The 24,478-nt window shown below is 38.3% G+C and overlaps 1 protein-coding gene and 1 pseudogene across 7 annotated transcripts in view; one reads left to right on the top strand and one right to left on the bottom strand.

Moving 5' to 3' along the window:
- LOC137239477 (ADAMTS-like protein 3) overlaps positions 1-24,478 on the bottom strand; it is a 1,132,820-nt gene that overhangs the window by 744,130 nt on the left and 364,212 nt on the right. The window lies entirely within an intron of this gene.
- On the top strand, positions 2,270-10,841 carry LOC137241482 (tigger transposable element-derived protein 4-like; annotated as a pseudogene).

The raw sequence follows: 24,478 nt of genomic DNA, 5'->3' as shown, positions 1-24,478 counted from the left end.
ATTCCCTTACATAAGAAATTTGTAGATCCAATATTGAGAACTACAAGGCCATAGCTAAACTTTCGGCTATTCCAAAAAAGTTTGAAAAGATCATCACCTGCCAAATTCAATATATATGTAGTTCTTTATTATCACCCAGCCAACGTTGTGTTGTGTGTAGAAGATCAACCACAACCAACTTGTTTGAGTTCACTTCTCTAGTTATGGATGGATTCTCATCCAATAAGCAAACCGATGTTATTTATTCAGCAAAGCATTTGACTCTGTTAACCATGAGCTTTTAACTCATAAACTTGACTTACTGCGTTTTCTGAAGAATTTATTACTTTGGCTTCGCAGCTTTCTTGTAAATAGAACTCAGCAAGTTATGTTCAAAAACAGTCTCTCTGAGTAACTTCTGGTGTGCCTCAGGGTAGCCATTTGGGTCCATTATTTTTACACTCTTCATTAATGACTTACCTAATGTTATTTCGTATTTCCGAGCTCTAATGTATGCAGATGATGTAAAACTATGCTATACATACTTACCTTCTGACTCTTCTCGTTTGGATCTACTTCAGGCCGATTTAGACTCATTTCAATTATGGTGTACTGTAAATCTACTACTTTTGAACTGTTGCAAATGTAAACTAATGACATTTCATAGAGTCCACCCAGTTTTAAAATCATATATGCTAGATGGTGCTCCCTTGGGGCGTATATCTGTAGTATGTGACCTAGGTGTTCTTTTTGATGCCAAACTGAGCTTTAACATGCATGTTTCAACTATCATAAACAAAGCATCGGGTGTACTTGGATTTAAAGATGGGCTAAAGAATTTGATGATCCTTATCTAACCAAAACCGTTTACACATCATTGGTACGTCCAATCTAGAGTATTGTTCCTGTATTTGGTCTCCGGGATATAAAAATCATATAGATCGAATTGAGTCGGTGCAGAAGCAGTTTCTAATCTTCGCGTTATGTGGTCTTAACTGGGAATCAAATTCTCATATCCCGCCTTACAGAAATATACTTCTTCTTAGTAATTTGTCAACTTTAGAGAATAGAAGAACATTACTCGGGGTAATGCTCCTTCATAAACTGATTATCGGAGAGATAGACTCCACTGACCTTGTGAGTAGACTAAATTTTTCTGTTCCTGCGAGAACCTCGAGACACTATGTTCTCTTTCATTTACCCATTCTCCGGCGAAATTTTGCCAAATTTAGCCCTCTTCGCAATTGGTGCTCGCACTATAATGAACTGTACAACTGTATTGGTTTGAGTATTCGGCTGCTGCTGTTATCCGTAAGGAAATACTCTCACGTCTGGCATGATATTTTTCAAAGATTTTTTATAAGATGTCAATTTTTATTTCAATTTTAATTTTGATTTAGATATTGATTAAAATTTAACTTAATTAATTTTATTGTTTATAATTTTAGTTTTTATTTTAAATTTTGTTTTTACACTTATGTTTTTGTCTTATTATGTGTATTTTGTATCCAGTAGTCGACCGCTTTGTGTCTGTGTTGACTTTAATATAGTAAATAAATAAATAATATGTATGACAAGGAAAAAGTTAGAATAGCATTTAAATATGACAATACTCTGAAACAAATATATAGCAACACAAAAAGTAAAATCGAAAAATACGACGTAGTTTATAAAATCAAATGCAATGGCGACGTGTCCCACGTATGAAATAAGGTATATGTGGGGACAACTAAATCAAAATTAAAGACAAGGATTTCCGCACACAAATCGAATTTGAAAAATCGCGACCACCCTAACGACAACAAAACGGCTTTAACAAAACATTGCAGGACCACGGGACACTATCCAGATTTAGAAACTGTAGCGATATTAGAAAGGAAAAAGCATTACAATAAGCGCTTCATTCTGGAATGTAGCACATTATAAATACTCCTACGGATATACGTATGAATTTTAAGAGTTATACGGAGCACTCTCCACAAGCCTACAGACAACTCATCAAAAATAGCTACAAGCAATGTTGAGTCTCATTCGTTTTTCATTAATTTTTTCATACAAATATCATCCTAATAAACGGACACTCTAATAACCGGACGCGGACAAAGTATTTCAAATCATTTTCATAAAAAAATTTTTCATAACCGGACAAAATTAAAAAATATCACAAGCAAGATTTGTTGTTCATTATGAAAATGAAATAGGTGATCCCCCTTTTAACATGTATGTACACATTCAAGCCGTGTGTTTCAAATTAAGGATAGTTTTCCATTCAGTTTTTTAAGTCAGTTGCATGCGAATGGTTGCGTTCAAAGTTCGTAATAATATGGCGCCAAAAAAGAAGGTACTTTCTATTAAAGAAAAAATGGAAATTATTAATGTTTTCGAAAAAGATAAATTATCAGTAGTACGTGGAGTTGCAAACAGGTAAAGTATAGTGAGCCCAAAATTTTAATGGTAGTAGGTACACGTTTCTTTTGCTTTGAAGGGTTATTGGCAATACACAAGCTGCTGAAATCAATAAAAATAAAGAAAAAATTCTTTATAAATGGGAATCTGGAATTAATGTTCATCAAAAGCGAAGCTTTCTTAAAGAAGGCGGCTCTGAAATAGATAAGATGTGTTTTAATTGGCTCGCTAAGGCTAGAAGTCAAAACATTCCGATTTCTGGTCCCATTTTGAAAGCAAAGGCAATGGAAATTGCAGGCAAACTGGGTTTACCTAATTTTAATGCTTCAGATGGATGGTTAAACAAGTGGCGAATAAGGAATAATGTTGCTTTCAAATGCGTATCTGGTGAAGCTGCAGATGTAGACCAGGATGGTGTCGAATAGTTTAGGACAAAACTGCCATCTCTGTTGACCCGTTACAAGCCTCAAGACTTTTACAACGCAGACGAAAGTGGCTTTTTCTTTCGTGCCTTACCTGACAAAACCCTCGCTCTTAAATCCGAAAAATGCGTGGGCGGTAAACTATCAAATGAAAGACTCACAATTTTGTTCTGTGCTAGCATGGTTGGAGATAAGGAGTGCAATGTACAATGTACTTAATCGATATATGTATTTATATGTAATAATAAAGTATGCAAATATTCGTTAATTCCAAAAATTTCTTAGATAAACTATGTACATTATAATTTATATGTGTGGTATATATTTTGTGACTTCATCCCTTATAAGCGGACATCTCCCATAGCCGGACAAAAACACTGCGACGGTGAGTGTCCGGTTATAAGGAATTTCACTGTATATGTAAAATCAAAAATCGGTTTTTTGAAATTTTGATATATATATTTGTGTGGCCTAGAGCTCGAATAAAATTTTTTAATAAGCAATAGCACTAACGCCTACAAAAGAAACATTATAAATTTGTTTCAAAAAAATTTTGCATATCAATAATCTGTGTAACGTGTACATCTCTAAAAATGAATCAACATGTTTTTGTTAAGTTTGGTTGAAATGCTTAACGATTAACTTGAAATTGTATAATGGTATTTAATTTTATCACTTTGGATTTTAAGCAGAACATATAAAAATATACTTTTCGAATAAAATAACACAGGCACAATGTAAAAAAATAAAAATTTGAATTCGCGGCCTCTTGCCACGGGGCCCTGCCACCCTGTTGTTACGCCACTGCTCCCGAATCAGAAAGGGTTGCTTTTACGAAGCAATGAAAACGGGAATAATTTAATCCCCTTTAGCGAAAGATTTAGTAGTAGATAAGTATCCAAGCAGTATATTACTTGCAATAGTTATAGCCGTGTGTAGAAGTTCACTAAAGTGGGGAAAGCTTCTGGCCACCATTCACCAGGGAATGACCAAATCAAACAGCTCACTTCTTCCGGCCACTTGGTGCCAAGTATCCTCTGTGAAGTCACTGAACACACGTTTAATAGTGAGCTAATGTGAGGAGGCGGCAACCTGGCTTTCCTTTTCTCGCACAGTCCTTTTAGGATTTGGCGATCATCAGGAGCAGTTCATCTTTAAAATAATTTTTTCAAAGCTTAAACTTAAATAAAGTGAAGTTTTTTGAAATAACTAAGTTTTAAATAAATAAAACTGAGACGTTTCAATTATTGAGAAACAAAAGAAAATACAAATTACACGACGTATATATTCGAGGAGCAGGTGGAGGATTTCGATCTTAAGCCTATAATTCAATATATTTTCATTGGAAATAACATCTTTTTTTTTTGCTCCGGAGGAGGAAGCTCGAAAGCATAAATTAGCTTTTAAAAAACGCCTTTTATATTGGAAAAGTTCTTTAACTCTTTTCGAAGAGAACATTAACGAATGCAGACAGTTTGACATTTCAAGAACAAAAAATTTCTATCAAAAACAAGAAAACGAACTTTTTGTAAATTTTTTTAAAGCCAGCCAACGACTCGCTTAGTATTTCCCCCACCACTTGGGAAAAGAAGTAGATTGCAGTTTTGAGCTGGCTGTACAGCTTTTCTTTAATCTAAAGTATGAATTAATTAATTACTAGCAGACTCGTCAGACGTTGTTCTGCCTTAAATTTGGTCTATCTGCATACATTTTAATAAGCTTTTTCCGTCTAGTTCTGCCCTCCCCCCCCCCTTCACTTCTTCTTCATCCTTTTATTCACTCCTCCCTCCTTCTTTTTCGCTTCATCTATATCTATCTTCGTCCCACTGTATCTGTTTATACTTCCCTCTTTTCTCTTCTCTCAAGTTCCTCTCATCTTCTTCATCCCTTATTGCCAGTGCCAGAGGGTGGTATGTATTTTGTTACAATCCCATTCAGAGTCCCAGTCCTAGTCCTAGTCCCAGTCCCAGTCCGTCTCTGGTTTACTTCCCGGAAAAAAGGATAGGCAAATTTATATACCAAATTTCAGGCAAAACGAATAGGACGTATGTAGTGTGCATAAAAATTTTTCTGATTTAAACTCACTGGTCTTTTTGAGTGATGAGGATATCACAGCTGCTTTTTATAAATCCACGACAACTGAAGCTACGGGACTAAGCCAGATGCACACGAGTAGTTATAATAAGCCTTCCACTCATCAAAAATCATAGTAAAATCTTTAAAACCCAAAAAAGTAAGCCAGTAAGATGAGTTACATAACAAGAGTCCGACCCACATAAGGTGCGACTGCAAGTGGGCGTCGGCTTTTGATCAAGCGGCTCGCTTTACAAACGTGTATAGTAATATTATCATCCCCGCTGAGAGGGTTGTGTGCTGGGCTTGGCACCCGTCACGTAAAACCACGCTATAAAAGAAAAAACAAGCCTTGGATAATAAGGCAACAGTTTTCTGATGACGCGCCTTGCAAAAGTTTAAAGTTCTATGATTTAGGGGTATGCACTAGGGCTCTTAAAAATATTCAAAAAATCGATTAATCGAGTATTCGATTTTAGATTATTGGACGATTATTACTCGTATTTCACTTAAGATTTGCATACTATCACAAGCATTAAAAAATTATTTCTATTTCTTGTCGCTCAAAATTATATGTTTTTTGCCGTCTGATAACTTATTGAGTTTTTACTCCTGAAATTTTTTTCAGCCGTCTAGTTTTCCCGAAAAATTGGTCCATGGTTGTTGTTTTTTCAACTTAACCATAAATGTTTGGAAACATATCAAGTCATTAGGGTTGCAAAAGTTATAAAAATTGTGCAATTTTCGCGATGAAATTGAAATATTTATTAGCTCTTGCATTTGTTCCAGACGAAATGGTAATTAGAGGTGACTAAAATACCCAAATGATTCAAAGAGTTGTGTAGTGCAACCCTTTCAAGGGGTTGTCAACGCTATTAATAGCTTCTCCAACGCAATTGTCAACCTCGCTTACCCGTGGCGAATCCTTTTTCTTTAGCAGCCGTGGCTTTGGCGACTCCAAGTTCCTCATGGATCCAGGGGGTGGGATAGCGGGGTGGCCTTGAAGGTTGAATGTGGTCATATTAAATCATTCCCGCGATGGTCGTGCTTGTATCTTCATGGTGCTTGTTAGCGGAGAGTACGGGATCTATATCCGGCAAGGGACCATCATCATCACTAACACTCCCTGAAACCTTCAAGGAATGCAACAACAATAACGGCGAACGATTTGAGCCGCAGAAGTTCGCATTTTGAACGCTTTGACCCTAACGCCCTCAAAACCGATTTGCACATTTTTTGCATTGCCGAGTCATTAATGAGTAGATATTTAAATCGATAAGTCGTCGATGGTCACCCGATAAGAAACCAAGTTGCCGAAAACAAAGCGATAATAAGCCAATAGCAAACCAATCACAAACTGATTACTCGTGTGTTGTCGATATTATTGTCGATAACACGCCGATAATACAACGATGGACGCCATGCCAAACTAACACGATTGTTCATGGTTTATGTTTGCTGAGCAACCAACGCCCGAAAAAACTGCTTTTAAAATTATTTGCGTTGCCCAACCATTTACGAGCCGATAGTAACCAGTAACTGTTTGATAACAAACCAATAAGAATTTGAGTTATCGATAGCAAACCGAGAATAAACACATTCGATTAAACGATACTTTATCAATTACTCTTATGTAATGTTGCAGGGGAAAATATGCCGATAACAACCCAATAACTAGCCGATTACGTAGTTATCGGTAAAGAGCGATGGACGCACAGCCAAATAATCACAATGGTTAATGGTTAATGTTCTTTTGATGAATTAGAAGACTGGAGCTATTATGAACGGCACCAGATTGAGTCAATAGGGCAAAAAGCGCTTGTCTGTTTTGTGCAGGCGAAGCTTTATCTCAGCTAAATGCTATATTGATTGTCGGCGTGTTTATCTTCAACTGTTGTAGGAATATCAATTCAGAGTCGTCTACCTTAACTTTTGTCCTACCTTCACAGAGCTTATGTTATATCCACAACCACAGTGAAGAAAAGTTCTGATTATATTAGCTCAAGTTGAGAAGCTTATGCCAGCAATATCATGAAAAAGTGAACGACTTCTTACTATAAATTTATCGGTTATTAATCGAAAAGTTATCGAAATGTTATCACAAAGTTACAGATTTGTTATTATAAAGCTATCTATGTCGTATAATTAAGTGGGAATTGCCCTCATTGCTTTTTATGTATGAAAAAAAATTTTTTTCAACATTTTTATTATCTCCTTTATATTAGGTCGGTTGAATGTTTGTCCACATTTTCAATACAAATCTTGCGATCGATTTTTAAGTAACTTCTCATTGAGCTACAAACGTGAAACTCTACAGATAGGTTAAGAAAACGAGACCATACAACAAAAGTAGAAAATAATTCCGTTAGGTGGCGCACGGTTCAATAATTAGATAAGAATTTGGAGCGCTATGAATTGACCATATGTGACCCGGTCTATGAAACGGTGGCTTATGACTAAAAAAAAACAGCTGTTTACAGCTGTTTCTCGCAATTTATTTTTTGAGTCATAAGCCACCTTTTCATAGACCGGGTCACATATATTGACCCTTTTCTACCAAAATTCCAATCGAAGTAATGTGTTGTTCCACTTTTACAATTTTACTTCTCATAAATATGTTTACAATTTCTATGTCAAAATTTTAAAATCAAAGTTCAGCAAGAATATGTATTTATATAAGGACACTTTTTTTTATTTTTGTCCATTTATATAAAGGAAATCCTCAAAATTTTTTTATTTAAACGAAATTTTCGCTGTCACTTATTCCTTCAGTATTTAGCTCTGCATTGATTTGAAATACAGATGAGGTCACGTTTTCCTCCTAATGCCAGTCAAGTAGTATGATAACATTTTGCTCACTTTCGCTCTTTAACTTTTTTTATAAATTTTCTCTTACAACTTTTAATTATTTGGCAAAACTTTTGACTATTTTTCATACTTTTGTATAACACTAAGGAATAGTGATCATGTCCTACAACTGATAGATAGCTCTGACAGCATCGCATTTCAAATGTTTCCCAAATAGTTCTCTAATCGAACTCTAAACTAGTTCTCTAATGTCAAAAATATGAGCGCGTTACTATATTTTCTACTCTTTTAAGACTGTCTAGGCCATTTATTGTTCATTTCGAAAATTGGTACGATACGGTCGAAAGGGGTATCAACGGATGCGCATCATTGCCAGTTGAGAAAACAGGCGCTTTCAATGCCAGTTTAACAGGGATTTTGCATCACCCAATTCACCAAGGTATTGAAACAAAAAACTAAAAGAAAAGTTATATAATAAATTTAAATGCTCACTTCGCATAATTTTTTTTTCAAAAAATTAATAAAGAACAATGAGTTTAAATAAAATGAACATGTTTTCAAATTGTCCTCAAGTTGTTAAAAAAGGAAATTACCCGAAAAAGGTGCCGATTTTTATCAGAAATTCTATATCTCGATTGGCTGAAAGAATAAGCGAAATCAGTGATGCAAAACCCTTTAGTAGGCTCCCGGGGTTTAAATACTCTTTTAAAATGATTCTCAGCTCATACTTAAGTTGAAGATATATGTACGTATAAGAAGGGATCGAAAAATCACTTACCCTTATATTCAAACATCTGATGTTTATTTGTGAAATTATAAAATAGCGTCTGAAATGTTTATTTTGATTTTCGCACTTCATTATTCAACACCCAAGTCTCCCGGTTTGGCATTTCCTAAAGTTGGCGGACCTATCCCCAACTAGTCTCTTGGAGTGAATCACATTGGATATATCCTATCAACCGTGTTTAAATATCACCTACACGTTACGGCTCCAGTTACAAATGTGAATACGTAGGCACATATATTTACCAGGTGAGGCTTTGTCCTTCGCAAGAACACTCAAAGTGGTGCAGCAAAAGCTTTCCCAAGACAGTCGAACTAATGACCGTGTATGCTACTACCCTAACGTAGTGGACAGTCGAACTAGTCTGAAAGCTGAAGCTACGCGGTCATCCATAATGAGCTCTTATATCAAAAGGCCGGAAACAAGGACTATTGAATTCAATGTTTCGAACACAAACGTCTGCAAATTTTGACCTACATTTTAAAACTTTAATCCACGGTCCTTGTAAAGTTTTAATTATGTAGATGTCCACCGTCACCCATGAGCTACGCAATGATATCCACTTAGACTGCTTATGATTTCGAGAGCGCCATCCTTGGCCGAATAGTTACTCCATAACATTTCAAGTTGTTTCTTTAGTGTAGCTCGGCAGAATCATAGTGTGACAAAAACATCCGTCAGAAAGTCTTCGGAGCTCCAGCTTCTAGGAAAGTGACGTCGGCGAAGGTATGAGTTCGAAGTCGCAGTCCTATAGCTTCTGTGCTGGCATATGGTATAAGGGTCAGGATGCGTGGTAGCGACTGATGGTCGGGATTGCTACTGTTTGCACGTCGGGAATTGCAGCTCTTTGAATAAATAAAAAAAAAACTGAAGGCGCCCATTGGCGCATTCAAAAATAAGCCAGCATTTATGCTAATCGTCAAAAATGTGCCACAAGAGTCACGACTAGTAGAAAATTGATAGCAACCATAAGTCGCCTTTTTACGTGACCAGCATGGAGCCACAAATAATTTAAAGAAATCGTGCCGACGATGAGTATTAGAGTTAGCCCAGAACATCCGCTTCGGTGAAACTACGCTACAATAGTGTGAGCATTTTAAGTATTTCTCTCTCCCTCCCTCCGCATGGAGCTACTCCTGAAATTTGTTGAACGATCCGCGAGACTTTGAGGCAAAAACCCCGGATCTTTCCGAAATGGCCGAAACGTATATTTCCTTAAATACATATAAAGAAAACCTTTCCAAATATTATTTTTTAAAGAAACTTTGTTTTTGTTGCTGTTTTTGTTCTATTTATAGAACTACAACGAATGGTTATAACCATTTCAACTATCGTAGGAGTGCGAGTTCGACTCCCACTCCCGGGAGAAAAGGCTTTGAAGAGATTTACAAGGTATAATCGAAACAGTTGTCGCCTTGTCCGTCCAGATGTCACGTTGTTTAAATTTTTCCCAAATTATTAAATAAATTATTTTTTTAAATTTTCGCGTTACAAGCCTCCCAGATACTCATCCGCTTTATGATATTGTTCCAGATCGTCAAATATACCATTGACGTCAGCAGTATCTTTCCATATTTATTAGTGATGGACAAGGTGATACTCTGAAGTCCATCAATTCAGTTTAAAGGTCTACGTCGATCACTTTGTCGGTGCGCCGGTCCCGCCGCCGCTGCCGATAAAGTGATCGCCGTAAACCTCTACTGTGTATGCTGGGATTGTAGTAGCGTGTTCCGCCAAACACACCGAAGGTCTTGGGTTAAAGTCCCTCGCAAAGCAACATCAACAACTTAGAAAAAAGTTGTTTAATTGGAAAACAAGTTCTTCTAAGCGAGATTGCCTCTAAGCAGTGGTTTTGCAAACACCGCGAGTGTATTTCTGTCAGCATTATACATGTAGGTTCCGTCCCTACAATTTGTAGGAGAAAAAAAGAAGCACAACGAAATGGGAAGCGAAATTTAGGCTTAAATTTACTTGGAGGTAAAACGCGCCAAGTATTTTTTTTTAAATAGTGGCACCGCTGTCTGCGGGTTTTCTAAAATCGATCAGTGCGACATCCAGCGACACCTGTTGCGGAAGTAAAATCCTATTTTAGTAAAATATCACCTCTTTAAAGGCCCTGAAAACTCGCCATATTCATAACGCCCAATTCGTAACTATATGTCCACCTAATCATAGATAAATGTATATTGGCATCGCTTATTGTTGCCTTCACCCAAAAGTGTCATAACTTTATAAAATAGAAAATTCGAAAAATTTCAAAACGAAAAACACAATCCTCAAAATGTGAATAAATTCGCCAACGCAAAAATTTACAGATTATGGATATGGCGGAAAACCAAATACTAATTGGTTGGCTATGGTATCGTTAAGACTAAGGCGTTATTCAATGGTTTCAATTACCGATTAGATTGACTTGCATAGAATTCATTGGATCAGCTGTTTTACACAGAGTTTGTCAAGACCCGCACTTTTTTTCATCTCATGATTTATCCATACACAAAGGAACTTTAAAGTTGTTATCATAGTTTGGTCTCACAACTTAATTCATTAACATGCCTCACACTTTCATTGCATAAAATAAAAAATATTTATTTACTCATAATTATAAAAATTTATTTGTACATAATACAAGCAAAAAATATCATAATTTCAACTGCAGAGCGGAATATCGCCATATCTCAACTGCTTGTTCGAAAACGCCCTATCTTAAAATTTTTCGAAATTGGGCGCCCAGTGGAGTTAGGGTGACATTCCAAACAATAATCAATCTATTAAAAACACCCTAGCGTTGCATATATTCATTTATAAATGATCGAACCTTTTCATGTGTTAAATTTATAAATACACACCTATAAGTATTTCGACATGGATGACACGATTCGTCAGTCACCACAATAAGTTCTGGCCTATGAAAGTATCCTCTTCTATACTCTTCAGCACCCAAATCATTCCTATTACATTTAACATATGTGACGCCTCCTGCTCCATAATCGTCAGCAACCTCATTCTCCAGATTACATTCAGCATTTACGAACATTTCTTTTGCAACATCCACATCTTCATTAAACCTTGGTCCTATTTGCATTCTCTTCCTTACTAGCAAAGAAGAACGATCATAGTCAAAAGTCCATCTACTAACATCCAACCATGTGCTCATTGATAAAGCGGCATTGGAAATAGGTATTATTTTTACTTTATCACTCAGTGCAAAGCATCCTGCGATTTGAAGCAGAACTAAATTCATATAATATAATTCTCGAGTATCGGCAGGTTGCATATGTACATCCACCACAGCGAGTCGTTGCCCTCGTTCTTTGTTTATATCGGTTGCACCAGCTACAACGACGAGTTCATCCCAATGTACACCTTTTACGCAATTCTCAGTTGTAAGCACCAAGTTAATATTGATTATGGAACCAACACATTTATATTCGTTGTTAATAAATATTGCCACTGAATGTGGACTTTGCCGTATAGGTATAGATTGCCTAGGTATATTGAAAAATTGCGCATCCGTATAGCTTAACATACAACTAAGCAGGACGAACATCAACGTGAACTTATTTTGTAGATTCATTTTACTTAGTTGAAAACCTTTTCTACCACTTTTAAAGTATCAAGTACATCGATATTCATTTTGTGAGCGCTATTTATACCCAATTGGGTTGTGTAAATAAAAAATAAGTTTTCAGAAATTTGAAATAACAAAAATACATACAAACTTAAGTTAAACCTACTCAAGGTCAAATTGTTATACTCCGCGTGCTTTGCCCACAGAGTGTATTAACTTTGGTAACATACAAGGCATAAACGAATCGAGATAAAAACAGACTTCCATATATCAAAATGCTGAGTATGAAAACAGGAATTGATTTAGCCATGTTCATCCATCCGTCCGTCTATCTATCGGTGCACACGATAACTTGAGTAAATATCGATAATAAAATATCGTAATTTGGTTTATGGGTTTCTTGGCGCTCATCTCCCACGCTTTTAAATATGAGGGAAGTCGGATGGTAACCACGCCCACTTTTTACAAATATAACATTTTTGAAAACACATAACACCTGATTATTTAGAAAATAATTCCTCTACAATGTTAAAATTTGATGTGCGAACTGATATTAAGACTCTTGATATTTTTTGAAAATGGGCGCGGCACAGCCCACTTGTGATAAAATCAATTTTTTGAAGTATTATTAATCATAAAACCAAAAACAGTTGCACCTATCATACGAAAATTCGACAGAGAGGTTACCTTTACTATAAAGAACGCTTCGAAGAAAAATGAGCGAGATCGGTGTGAGGACCACGCCCATTTTTATATAAAAGATTTTAAAAAGGGTCGCGGACGAATCATTATCATTACAAAGAGCTTTATATCAATGGTGTTTCATTTTCGAAGTGAAATTATTACTATAAAAAGGCAAAAATTTAAAATTTTGAAATTGGACGTAGTACCGGCCCTTTTATGACCAAACAATTTTCTTTGTTTAGGGAGTCATGACTGGAAGAAAAATTTAAGGATCGTAATAAGATGTACACATACACATATTTTCCATATAGCAGGAAATATTTCTAGGAAAAATGGACGGGATCGGTTAAAAACCACGCCCACTTTTATATAAAAGGTGTTTAAAAGGGTCGTAGACTAGAATAATAAGACATATCGTAGCGAAAAATAGTTTTGTATCAATGATATTTCACTTATCAAGTTTCGTAACAAAGTTGGAAAAATAATTTATCTGAAATGAACTGTTCAATTCAAATTCACGCTGAGTATATAATATAAACTTCTGACACTCTTACTTGTTTTTTGTTTGTTTTAATTAGCTGAACAAATGAACAAACAAATTAACAAATCAAATGTATTTATTCATATTCTAACGAAATGAAATTACGCATTTTGCTATACTTTTTCAAACAAAATTTCTTTGCAATTGTTTGTTTATTTATATGTGGGTGATTCCCAAATAGGGTCCATCACGAACCGAAAATCAAAAGTGGTCAGACTTTATTTGTATCACTTGGGATTAAATGTCAAATATGTGTATGATGTGGAAATCAAATAGTTTATTCTTTCCCCTCATCCTGCCAGAGAAACATGATTTCAAAGAAAGGCTTAATCGGTTTGGCAAATTTGGATGTTTTACTAATAAAATATGACGTCTATTCTTTATTTTGTTGCGCTGTTAAACACAGATCTATATTTTTTCTTCTAATAAAGTGTTGTCTATACTTTTATTTAGCATTAAAAAAACTTTGGAAAACGGAGGTTCTATAAATTGATCCTGCCCTTATCCTTATTATTTTTCTAGTGAGCAAATGTCGCCTTGAAATTAAAACAGCTTTCAGATGTTAAATAGGTCTGTTTACTAAAATTGTTCCGGAAAGTTCGGGTAACATTTTTATTGGTGTCTAAACTTTGTAAAGTCCATTACCTCACTTCCATTAGTTGATCGATACATTGGCCTATAACTTTATTTCTGTTTAGCCAACGAACAAAACATGGTCATATATATGTACTCACATTTACAAATGAGTGCGAATGCCACGTCCGTTACCAAGGACTTGCCCATCAGTATTTGCTAAGTGTGTTATTAAGTTGACATGTGTACAATGAACGTGTTTTTAATGAAAAGTACATATTAGTTTTATTAATTTGTTTTATCTGTTTTCAGTTTGGTAATATTCCATCGTACACTACCACAAAACCAGATTTGAGAGCAGTGCACTAAATTTTGAGTAACAACACTTACAACTTAAGTGGGTTGACATAATCAAGATCTCGCCTTAAGTATTATTGAGACGTTAATTTGTTATGGTTTTAAACATCTGTTCATCTTTCAAATATTCGTAAAACTAGCCAATACCCGCGGGCCAGTCCGGACGAGGAAAATACAACATAAAACTATTCCGAACCTCATCATATATGGTCATATGTATGTACTTATATTTTTGAGGAACTTCTCTGCCAGTGTAGGTAAGCTTTGCTCCACCGTAAAGTCCCTATCAATGACTAAGCACAATGACAAAATCTCCATCGACTTCGTCGATAAAGTGCTTCGGATGCAAAAAAAATTCGCTAGCGCTTTTGCCGAAAATATGTAATGCATCCTACGGATGACAAAGTCAGACGGCGGGCCAAGAGACGCGCACACAATCATAAATACAGCGCGTCCTCAATTAGCATCATCGCCAAAGAGGTTGAAGATGCCATCGCTTAAACCATCTAAAGCAATAGGCCCAAACGAAATAGCCATGCCGATGCTTAAGACCTAGGCAAATTTGCGTCTTGCCAATCATCAGCATGGCTTCCGGAAATTACATAGCACTACCACCACGCTTAACGCCATTAACAGATAAATTGGGGATTAAATCAAAACCCCCACCATAGGACAGCACTCGTTGCTCTAGACCTGTCAAAAGATTTTGATACGGTGAAACACGGCACGTCAATGTAAGACCTGGAAGGGTCGCCCCTTTCGCCAAGTCTCAAAAGGTGGACCACAAATTATCTGTCTGTCGGTGCAATTCAGGAACATAATATCTAATGCAAAAGAATTAAACAAGGTGTTACCACAGGATGGTGTCCTATCCCCACTTCTGTATAATTTCTACATATCAAAGTTACCCTCACCACCAGAAGGAGTTACTATCGTTTCCTACGCCGATGACTGCACAATAAAGGCCACAGGCCCAGGCCCACAAATCGATGAGATTTGTAGCAAAATAAACAGGTATCTCCCTGATCACTCCAGATTCTTCGCCTCGGGAAACCTGACCTTATCACCGACAAAATCCACGGCCACCTTGTTTACGACGTGGAAGGAACAGATGTCACAAATATTGGACGTACGCGTCGATGGTGTCACACTACCGACTGTCAGTCAACCAAAGACCTTAGGGGTAACTTTCAATAATAATCTAACCTTCAAGGCTCATGCAACCAAGATTGTTTCTAAAGTACAAAGCCGCGACAAAATCCTCAATTCGCTTGCCGGAAGCACATGGGGAAAAGACAAAGAAACGTTGCTAACCACAGCCGGCCACTCATGAGCTACGCGTCTGGTCTTAAAAATACACACTGGAAAAGGCTACAAACCTGTCAAAATTCTGCAATCAGAACTGCCACCGGATGTCTCCTTATGACCTCCGAACACCATCTACATAGTGAGGCCAAAGAGCTCAATATTAAAGGGCACAACGAAATGCTGACAAGCAGTTTTTGCTTAATTGTCACAAACCAGGACATCCTACCAAACAACTGCTTGATCTAGCACCGCATTCTGGGGGATTAAGGGAACATCTCCTAAAGCACTAAAGGTCAATCTTGTTATACTCAGCGTGCTTTGCACATAGGTTAGGTTAGGTTGAACTGGCCGGTCCATGAGGGCCTCACATAGACTGTATGAGTCCGTAGTATTACCAGAAGTTTATTTTAAGGACCAAACTGAAAAACTCTATCAAAAACCAGGACCTATGTTAAAAAATAACTCTTGGAAAATACTAAAAGCTTTCTAGGGCTTAAGTCACTTGCTGCTTCTAGATCTGACAGCTGTATCACTCCTAATAGCTGGAGTCTTAGCCTGGCAAGTGCAGGGCACGATCACAAAAGGTGCTCGATCGTTTCCTCCTCCAGCACGCACTTCCTACATCTGTTATCACTGACCAAGCCTAATTTAAAGGCATGTGACGCCAGAAGGCAGTGTCCAGTCAGAATCCCGTCATGTGTCTGCAGTCCTCTCTTTTTAATGATAGAAGCAACTTTTTTAGTCTAAGGATGTAAGACCTACACATAATCTTCGACACTTTACAGGCCCGCGCTTGAACCCACGCCTATCCCGCTTGGTCGATCATGTGGACCTCTCGCCTACTCTTAAATTGGCCCAGTCTAATTGGGACGTCTACGAAGCACGCTTCAAGGGATGCGCCCTTTTTGGCTAGTTCATTGTATGTTGTTGTTGTTCTTGTAGCGATAAGGTTGCTCCCCGAAGGCTTTTGGGAGTGTTATCGATATGATGGTCCTTTGCCGAATACAGAACCGTTATGCTCCGGGTAACACAACACCATTAAGGTGCTAGCCCGGCCATCTCGGAAACGATTTATATGGCCACATTAAACCTTCAGGCCATCCCTCCCTCCCCGCCATAAAGTTCCATGAGGAGCTTGTGATCGCCAGAGCCTCGTCTGTTAGTTAAACAGGATTCGCCGCGGATAGGTGAGGTTGACAATTGGTTTGGAGAAGCTGTATATTGCCCTGGCAACCTGAAGGGTTGCGCTACACAGCCCCTTGAATATGGTATTTTAGTCGCCTCTTACGACAGGCATACCTACGGCGGGTATATTCTGACCCCCTAACCCGCTGGGGGATAGTTCATTGTTCGTATTGTATTTATTTATTTAATCACATTAGTACATTAAGATAATGAAATCTTTTAAGAGTACAACAACGAAGTATTACAATTCAATTATAAATATGTATATGAAACAAAATATGCCTAAACTTTAATTTAAGTTACAACAAGTAAGGAAGGCTAAGTTCGGGTGTAACCGAACATTACATACTCAGTTGAGAGCAATGGAGACAAAACAAGGGAAAATCACCACGTAGGAAAATGAACCTAGGGTAACTCTGGAATGTGTTGTTTGTACGATATGGGTATCAAATGAAAGGTGTTAATGAGTATTTTAAAAGGGAGTGGGCCTTAGTTCTATGGGTGGATGCCTTTTCGAGATATCGCCATAAAGGTGGACCAGGGGTGACTCTAGAATTTGTACGATATGGGTATCAAATGAAAGGCGTTAGTGAGTATTTTAAAAGAGAGTGGGCCTTAGTTTTATAGGTGGACGCCTTTTCGAGATATCGCCATAAAGGTGGACCAGGGATGACTCTAGAGTGCGTTTATACAATATGGGTATCAAACGAAAGGTGTTAATGAGTATTTTAAAAGGGAGTGGGCCTTAGTTCTATGGGTGAACGCCTTTTCGAAATATCCATATAAGGGTGGACCAGGGGTGACTCTAGAATTTGTTTGTACGATATGGGTGTCCAATTAAAGGTATTAATAAGAATTTTAAAAGGGAGTTGTGGTAGTTGTATATGTGAAGGCGTTTTCGAGATTTCGACCAAAATGTGGACCAGGGTGACCCAGAACATCATCTGTTGGGTACCGCTAATTTATTTATATATGTAATACCGCGAACAGTATTCCTGCCATGATTCCAAGGGCTTTCGATTTCGCCCTGCAGAACTTTTTCATTTTCTTCTACTTAATATGGCAGGTGTCACACCCATTTTACAAAGTTTTTTTTCTAAAGTTATATTTTGCGTCAATAAACCAATGCAATTACCATGTTTCATCCCTTTTTTCGTATTTGGTATAGAATTATGGCATTTTTTTCATTTTTCGTAATTTTCGAAATCGAAAAAGTGGGCGTGCTCATAGTCGGATGTCGGCCATTTTTTATACCAATACAAAGTGTGTTCAGATAATTATGTGAACTGAGTTTAGTAAAGATATATCGATTTTTGCTGAAGTTATCGTGTTAACGGCCGAGCGGAAGGACAAACGATCTACTGTGTATAAAAACTGGGCGTAGCTTCAACCCATTTCGCCCTTTTTCACAGAAAACAGTTATCGTCCTAGAATCTAAGCGCCTACCAAATTTCACAAGGATTGGTAAATATTTGTTCGACTTATGGCATTAAATGTATCCTAGACATATCAAATGAAAAAGGGCGAAGCCACGCCCATTTTGAAATTTTCTTTTGTTTTTGTATTTTGTTGCACCATATCATTACTGGAGTTGAATGTTGACATAATTTACTTATATACTCTAAAGATATTAAATTTTTTGTAAAAATTTCACTTAAAAAAAATTTTTTTTTAAAGTGGGCGCGGTCGTTCTCCGATTTTGCTAATTTTTATTAAGCATACATATAGTAATACAAGTAACGTTCCTGCCAAATTTCATCATGATATCTTCAACGACTGCCAAATTACAGCTTGCAAAACTTCTAAATTACCTTCTTTTAAAAGTGGGCGGTGCCACGCCCATTGTCCAAAATTTTACTTATTTTCTATTCTGCGTCATAAGTTCAACCCACCTACCAAGTTTCATCGCTTTATCCGTCTTTGGTAATGAATTATCGCACTTTTTCCATATTTCGAAATTTTCGATATCGAAAAAGTGAGCGTGGTTATGATCCGATATCGTTCATTTTAAATAGCGATCTGAGATGACTGCCCAGGAACGTACATACCAAATTTGGTCAAGATACCTCAAAATTTACTCAAGTTATCGTGTTAACGGACGGATGGACGGACGGACGGACATGGCTCAATCAAATTTTTTTTCGATACTGATGATTTTGATATATGGAAGAATATATCTATCTCGATTCCTTTATACCTATACAACCAACCGTTATCCAATCAAAGTTAATATACTCTGTGAGCTCTGCTCAACTGAGTATAAAAATGAACAAATCAAAAAATATAAAAAACGAGTATAAGAAAGTAGAATGGAAGAAGTATAGAGAAGAAGTTTGAAACTATTTTAGATAGCCAATTTAAGTCTCAAGATCAGAAAAGTAGCTGTAAATAATACGTCTATAGTTGTTTTGGTCTAAGGATTTCCTCACAGAAGCAGGGATTTAATTCCAGACGCGTGGTGTTGACAGAAAACAGCCTAGTCGAAGGTGCATAATTGAAAGTAGGTACGGATAGAGTGCATGAGCGGAGAGACCTATTAAGTAAGATTTTATTATACAAGTATGCCGGTGTTTTTGTTAGGATCAGGCGAAACAGAAAAATGCAACTCCTTGCCTTCTGATACTCAGACAGGTTACAGCCTAGAAGTCTAGATCTCCAAGCGGATATATTTTCAGACTTATGTAAGCCATAGACATACCGAGTGACGTAGTTAAAGGTAACCTCCATTTTATGGGTAGATCTTGAGTCGAGCTTATTGTATGTAGATCAGTTCCGAGTATGTAATAAAGGGTATAACGAGTTGGATGGCAAGCTTTTTTTTTCATATGTAATGGCGTCAAAGGCGCGAACTGTCGCAAACTACGCAGAGTGCCATACAACTTTCCTACCACGGAGCTGATATGCTCAGTCTCAGTAAGGCTAGTATTCATTATAACACCAAGGCCCCAATACTTAGGTCAGGTATTGTAAGATTTGCAATACTTTTTCTGCCAATGGGCAAAACATATGATTTAGCTGCGTTTAGACAAAGTCCTTTGTTATTCGCCCAACATAAGATAGCAGATAAATCGTTATTTATTTTTAGGCAGAGATCATGCATATTGCTAAAACCATTGGATAAATAGAGCTGAATATGATCCGCTTTTTCATCCCCATCCATTCCCATATGCCCTGGAACTCAATATAGATGTATGCTTCTCCCTGTCCCGATTCTCCCCAGAGACTGCTTACACTCTAACATGCATTTAGATGTTGTGCTATGCGAGATTATTGCCTTAATTGCTACTTGACTGTCAATATAGAAGTTAACACGGTTGCTGCTTAAGCTATTGTCTTCCAGTGTTTCTACTGCTTTGGTTACGGCTAATATTTACGCTTGGAAAACGCTACAGTAATCTGGCAGCCTGTAGGATCTGTTTATTTCTGGATCAGCATAGTATATTGTAGATCGTACTCCTTCCACTACTTTGGAACCATCTGTGTATACATGTATCGCTTCGTCCGCCATTTGAGCACCCTTGCGCCAACCATCCAAGTCTATTGTGGCCTTAAGATCTCCCTCGAAGCGCAGATAGGGAATCAGGTAGTCTGTTCGTCTTGTGATTGTTGACGCTATACTACTATGGTCGTATGGTCGGCGCTCAAGCTGCCCCGAGGCACCGAGCCTGGTTGCAGTTGCTAATGCTATGTTATTTGCTACCAGTTGACCTGTTAAGGTGCAATGTGCAGAATGGCATACAGTGCAGCCGTCGGTGTTGTTATCAGGGCTCCCGTAATGCTAAGAATTGATAGTCTTCATAACCCCTCTAATTTTTTGAGGTAGATTGTTTTTTGTGTGGCTTTCCACCACACAAGAACTCCATATTATAGAATAGGGTTTACAATCGCTGTAAAAACCCAATGAGAAAGAGAGGGCGATAAGCCCCACGTACACCCCAGCATTCTTTTACATGCATAAAGTGCCGTTGAGGCCTTCTTCACCCTATCTTCCACGTTGAGCTTCCATGACAGCTTACTGTCTAGGATGATTCCTAGATATTTTGTGCAAGGTTTCTCCTGTAGGGTCACCCCTCCTAATTTAGGCCTCGTCCAATTTGGGACCTTGTACCTCTTTGTCTTTTTCGCGTTGGCTTTCAACCCAGGTATGAATATCCCAAAGCGCCCGATCCATCTAAGAGCTGATCGTTGGAAGGCACATTTCACTTATGACAATTGCAGCGACATCTGCGTAAACCGTAACTTTTACGAGTCCCTCATCAAATCGCCTGAGCAGTTGGCTAATGACCAGCGTCCACAGCAGAGATGATAGCACCCCTCCCTGCGGCGTGCCACTGTCCACTGATTTCGTGGCCTCGTACAATCCCCATTGTGATGTAATCTTCCTGCAATTTAACATGCAGCCAACTTTTCGAAAAACTTCTTCAAGTGTTTGCGTTATAGAATTCACTTAATCCAGCTAAGTGTATCAGATAGACAAATATGACAGATGTTGGGACCCCATTGAGGAAACACCGGTGCATATGACCTGCCCCGCGGTTTAGGGGGCTTAGAATATAGCCGCGGCAGGTATGCCTGTCGTAAGAGGCGACCAAAATAACAAATTGATTCAAGGTGTTGCCAGCGCAAAATATAGCTTCTCCAACCCAATTGTCAACCTCACTCACCTGTGACGAATTCTGTTACTATAACAGCCGAGACTCTGGCGACCCCAAGTTTCTTATGGATCTAGGGTGTGGGAGGGCGGGACGGCCTTGAGGGTTTCATGTGGTTATACTAAATCGTTCCGGAGATGGTTGAGCTTGTGTCTTAATGGTGCTTGTTACCGGAACGTACCGGAAATGCATTCGGCAAAGGACCATCAACATCGATAACACTCCTCAAGCCCTTCGGGGAGTGTCCTTATCGCTACAACAATAACAACCTGCTAAAATATTGCTCTCGCCACGCAGGTGGTGTAGTTGTTAATTCCTACGAGATATGAAGGATAATCCTGAGGAGCTAATCAAATTTATAAAGAGCTTCCGGACAGACTCGTTAAGAATAAGATTCTCAATATGACAAAGCTAACCTTCGAAACACCTCTTTTAAGTTAGGCTCATATTATCAAGTTACCGTCGCTCTGGAATTTCTTACAATATAAGTTCTATTGAAACAAACGCGTCCTCATACAAAACAGCACAAATTACAAGTGGAAATTTCGTGTTTGTGGCTCACCCCGTTTTTACAAATAAATGTTTACATACTCCAAACGGATTTTCATTAACATATGAAGTGTGACCCCTCAAGTAGTCATTCGTTAAAGCAGCCGCATTGGCTGAGTATGGTTGCACACTCAGCATCGATCCTAGCCAAAGTAGCCGACAGGCAAGCACTCTTACTTGTCTTAGTCAGCAAGCGTTCAACCAGTAAAACTTTCAAGTGCGGCCATAGACGTCAAAATGTTAATTACCAAAATGTAATTGCGACACTCGTTTGTATGGTGAAGAAGATGGAAAAGATGAAATTGCAAGCAAACATACTCGATGTCAAATAAGTGGACGTATAAGTACTTAAGTGTATGTAAGTTATGCCTCACAATTATTTTCATACTCCTCATACTTAAGACTTCAATACAATTATAACAGCTCAATATTGATATGTTTGTTGAATAGGATTAGATAGAATAAATGTAGAAAACGATATCTGAAAACATTAAAATCAAATTTGGGGCTGTGTTACCTGCGAAGCAAGCAAGGGGAGTATGTGAGTCTGATTGGTTGGTAAACTGTGAAAAAAAAGATTAAAAAAAGTCCCTGCTGTAGCACCAGTTTCCGGAAGAATCTGATCTGTCCTAGTTTTCGTCGATGGGTAGATGTGTTTAAGTTAGGTGAGGTTGGCTGGCCGCAGCTCCAACTAGATAAAAGCTGCTCACTTGAACACTTTTATGGTCCGCTGTAATACCACATAAACTAACGCCGACACTGATTTCCGATCATTAAGTGCAACGTAGCCACGATATACTTCGAGATGAGGCGAGCATCGATCCCCGAAGTTACCTACATCGCTTCTTAAATGTTTACACCTTGTCCTTGCAAAATATGGACAGTTAAGCATGAAGTGATGGGGTCACTCAACCTCGTCATCCTCTATTCAACTAATAGAGTTAAGATTTTCCAGAATACTGAGCGTCGCTGCATGGATATGTATAGGGCAATGCTCCGTCAATACTCAAATTATCATCATGTATTAGCTCGGGCTGAAAGACACCCGCGTGACAAATCTTTGTTGAAAAGTAGCAGGCTGTGGTCGCGATTGACTCCAGACACTCGCCAAATACGCTCGACCGCACAGTTCTAGAGCTGTTTTTGATAGCCGCCTGACTGTCCGATTGGATGTTAAGTCTCTAACACAGGTCAGTCAGCTCAAACTTTCGGCTAACTCCAGGTTTCAGACAGTATACGCCCACTTGTGCCTTCCTATCTAGCTTAGACCTATCCGTACACAAGCTTACCAGATCCTACCCCAAATGTGTTTCCTACCCCACTAATTCCTCGAGGTCAAATAAGTTGTGAAGTTAACAGCCGGAAGTGTGAAGTTTTCAGTGCGTTCCATCAGACCAACATCCCATTAAAGGCGATCGGCTTGATCAGGCCCCAGCCTTTTCAAATGGCTCCACGGCAGGATTAGTGTACAGGCGGCTGAGGCTTGCATAGCCTTGTCCTCCGTATTAAGCTTCCATGGCAGCTTGCTTTCAAGTATTATGCCAAGATACTCAATCTTGTCAAATGGTACCTGTTACAATCCGCCAACGGACGAGTTTAGTTTTATTGGGAGTTGCTAGGCTGTAGGACACAGCTCTAGCCACTAAAATGTTCTCCGTGTTAAAACCCCGCCACCCACGGTGTGCGTATATTTTCTCCTGACAAGGGTCGCTAGATCGTCAGCAAAGGCCACCACTTCGCAGCCGCCACATTCGAGGCCTTTGATTAGTTCGCTTACGACTATGACTCAGAGAAGGGGGAGCAGAACACCCACTGTGGCGTACTTTTTCTTAAACTTCTCTGGGCCATTGAACCTCGCTACACTGCTATAGCAATGCTGCCGTCTAAAAATTTGTTGATAAATAGGAGCAGAGGTGATTGTTCTTTAAATTATGTTAACGCACTCGCCAGGACATTACTAAAAGGTACTTCGATGTCAATAAAGGCACTCAGAAAGACCTCGTAGCGCTCGAGTGACCCTTCTATCAGTTTAACAATCAAATGGAGGGCTGTTCCAGAAAACCTAACTTTGCAATAGGCATGTGAGAATGCTGATAAACGCTCTCGAGGAATCCATCTCAATATGTATAGATCGATCCGACGCTCCTGTGCTTTTATAACATACTGATCGGTCAGAAATCCTTCGGAGAGACATGAGAATTCTTCTATGAATCCGCAATGCCGGCGGCTTTGACTTATTTAAAGACTTGGGAACATAGCTCAACACCAAGCAGTTGGCGTAGATGGTTGCAAGCCAAATGCAAGTAAGCTCTAGTGTTCTTTGAATTTGCTAGGAAACATGTTGTCAGACTCTGGATGCTTTTAGGGCTTGAAAGATTATCCTTGTTCAGATTAGAAGTAATTGACTATCCTTATGTCAATATACCCAAGAGGGTCTTATTACTTAGGTATAATGTGTGATATAGGAAAAATTTTAGTGCAACGGCATGTGTTGTCGTTCTTTATGGCGAAATTATTCAAAATGAATTCCTCTTTAAACGGTTTTATTTAGCTTGACTTGACAGGCAGGTTGGCTGGTTGGCTGGC

This window comes from Eurosta solidaginis, chromosome 2, assembly GCF_040869045.1.
Source record: "Eurosta solidaginis isolate ZX-2024a chromosome 2, ASM4086904v1, whole genome shotgun sequence".
Lineage (NCBI taxonomy): Eukaryota > Metazoa > Arthropoda > Insecta > Diptera > Tephritidae > Eurosta > Eurosta solidaginis.
This window is presented reverse-complemented; position numbering and strand designations above follow the sequence as displayed.